The sequence below is a fragment of the Pyxicephalus adspersus genome, chromosome 1, assembly GCF_032062135.1.
Source record: "Pyxicephalus adspersus chromosome 1, UCB_Pads_2.0, whole genome shotgun sequence".
Lineage (NCBI taxonomy): Eukaryota > Metazoa > Chordata > Amphibia > Anura > Pyxicephalidae > Pyxicephalus > Pyxicephalus adspersus.
Genome location: NC_092858.1, coordinates 177104139 through 177107198, shown reverse-complemented (window position 1 = coordinate 177107198; position 3060 = coordinate 177104139). Strand labels below are relative to the sequence as shown.

General features: G+C 51.1%; 1 protein-coding gene across 1 annotated transcript in view; it reads right to left on the bottom strand.

Moving 5' to 3' along the window:
• IGSF3 (immunoglobulin superfamily member 3) overlaps positions 1-3060 on the bottom strand; it is a gene marked incomplete in the record, with an annotated part of 23387 nt that overhangs the window by 9040 nt on the left and 11287 nt on the right.

Below are 3060 nucleotides of genomic sequence, written 5' to 3'. Positions count from 1 at the left end.
CCCCCCAGGCCTGAAGCATGCATGTATTCAGCCTGACTATAGGGGGCAGCACTGGAATCATATGCAGCTTCTATCAGAGGCTTCTCACATTTGTGCAGCAATGAGAGGAAATCTCCGATCTTTGTTGTGTTTCGATGTGAATGTGATGTCAATGTGTTATGAATCTTCCTGTATATACTCAGGGGGGAGGGCAGCCATATTGGGGGTTCAGTGATTGCACAATGCTCTCTATGAGTCTTGTTGGTGCAGAGTTCCTCTTTAGGGGCCCTGGTGATACAGTGTTGCTGTTTTTCTCCTGCAGATGATGATTGTATAATAATAACCCCAGACACTGATACCCCCACTATAAACCCACCAATTAGGGCCCCCCATTCTGCACAGTGACCCCCGTTATTGCTCCGGGGGTCTCATGGTCTCCTCTCCACCGCTCTCCTCAGACGCCCACGCTCTGTTTAATATTCCAGGTTCCTCCTCGCTCCCCGGTGCCCCAATTCTCCTCTTCTGGTACCCGCAGACTGCCATCACCTCTTTTCCAAGCAACGGTTACCAAGGAGACGGCGGTTCCCATGGCAACCATATGCACACAGCAGAGAGGAGTGGGCGTCCAAGCAAGGACAAGTGGGGAGATGGGGGCGGGGCCTCTGACATTTTATGTAAATTAGCTCTTTGGGACCAGCATGCATCGGGAGGACGATCTTCCAAAGGACAGGAAGAGCCCCGGAGAGAGAGGGACCCCCGCAGGCCGCCCACGGTGCAGCTTCCTCTTTAATCATACAAGATCATTAATAAGAAAAATAAATGTCCAGAAATGTGTTATTACAGGAAAATGTGTCTAGGAGGCGCCGCAGAGTGCAGACAACTGCCAGCAGTTTTCATGTATGGCGATTATCAGTCTATTTGTGTCACCTGGTGATCCTGCCACTTCCTGTCCTAGGGTGACAACACTCACTGTACCGGGAGAAGGGAAGAGCAGCGTTGTCACCCTATGACAGGACTACTGAACACCTCCCCCTTCCTATTCTGCATTACATAGGGGGAGGTGCAGGCCCCTCCCAGCAATAAATAATAGGCTCACCTATCAGGTGATCAATAAGGGGACATACACAACCCCCCCCCCCCCCCAAGAAAAATTCTCTCTTTGTCACTCCCCCGGGGGCAAAAACCCTCGCCTGGAGGGGGGGGGGGGGGGGGGGTCATTTAATTTTTGCCCCTCTTTTCTTTCACCTCATCTGCCCTCTCAGCCTCCCTGGGCCCCCTCATCTGCCCTCATCAGCATGGCCGGGTATAGGAGGGGGGTCCATGGGTATGCGAGAGGGTGACTGGGTAAAGGAGGAAGCCTATGGGTATGGGAGGGGTGTCTGTAGGTTTAGGAGGGAGGTTCCATGGGTATGGGGGGGTTCAATGGGTATGAGGGGGGTTCCGTGGGTATGAGGGGGGTTCCCTGGGTATGAGGGGGGTCAGGGACAGGGTGACACCATTAGTTACGGCCCTGGGTGACACCCCTGGTACTCCACATGGATAGCGGGTAACAAATAGGGGTTCAGCAGAGAACGCAGGAAGCTCACTGGATATCTGGCAGGATCAATGGACATATTTTAGCACGGATTGGCCGGATATAATACTCCCAATGGGATATTTTTCAGAGGAATGCGGGACGTTCATTGGTGGGGTGGCACTTTCATATTTCTTCCCCCATTATTCACCCCCTCTGAGGAATTGTTAGAAATAATTATTCCTTCTCTGTCATGGATTCCTCGTCTCCGGACAATAACATTTTATTTCTTGTCAATAAAAAATAAACGTGATGGACCATTTCCCCGCGGCGATAGAATGTGTCATGTGACTTGTGTTGCTATGGGTTACGTGCACCTGATCAGTCAGTGGTCATAGAGACGGCGGATTATTTTAGAATATAGGAGGCCGATACAGGAATAATTGGTGCCGGGTATACGGGTTAGAGACAGGAAACATGTCGGGAGGAGCGCTGAGCCTCTCCACTGCTCACAGCGCTGCCATTCTACAGGCGGGGAGGGCGGGGGCAGGGTAATAAACACAAATGGCTCTTCTGGGCATACAGCAACAATTATTACTCTGCAGCACTGCAGCAGGGACATCCATAGGGAGCCTCTAATGGCCTCCATTTTATGAGGAGGAGGAGGGAGAGAGCAAAGAGAGAGAAATGTGAGCAGAGAGACTGCAAATAGACATCACACACTACAAAGAGATCCAAAATAAGAAACCCATAGATATATGGGGGAGGGGAGAGAAATACGGGCCGGGACAGAAAAAGAAAGGCCGGCTAGGAGGGGAGAGGGCAGACAAGGGGGCCCGGGCGGCCCAGAGGGCATAAGAGGGGGCCCGGGTGGCCCAGAGGGCACATGAGGGGGCCCCAGAGAGTGAGGACAAGGATAGAAGGACACTCAGGAGAAGAGTCGACCAATCAGTGGAGAGGAGAAATATCCAGGGGAGCAGCCAGGAGAAACAGAAGAAACATACAAATAATATAATAATAATAATAATAATATAATATTAATAATAATAATAATGGGGGGAGAGGTGAGAAGCAGCTGCAGGGCAATGAGTTGTCACAGCACAGAATTATTGTTGTGTTGGGATGCCGATGACGGACAATGGCCGAGCTCCGCACCTGTAGGGAGGTTGAAGGGATCTCACAATGGTGTCGGTTTCCACAATCACAGGGAGTGTCAGGCTGGCTTCTCTTTATACCCCGGGGGGATTTAAATCCAGAACTACCAGTCTGACAATGCAGAGAACTGCCCCACCCAGCCCATGTGCTCCTTATAGTGTAAACAACCCCCACCGCTCTGCTGTGTTATAACAGGTGAATCAGTGAGGGCACCTGCACCATGGTATGTCACAGAGGGCATTCCAGGTGATCTGCACCACGGTACAATGCCACAATATATACTACAGCTGACCAATGTATGGTGATGAGTGCAGTGATCTCATGTTAGGTGAAAGTGATCCTACCCGGTTAGCTGGACTCATGTTAGGTGAAAGTGATCCTACCCGGTTAGCTGGACTCATGTTAGGTGAAAG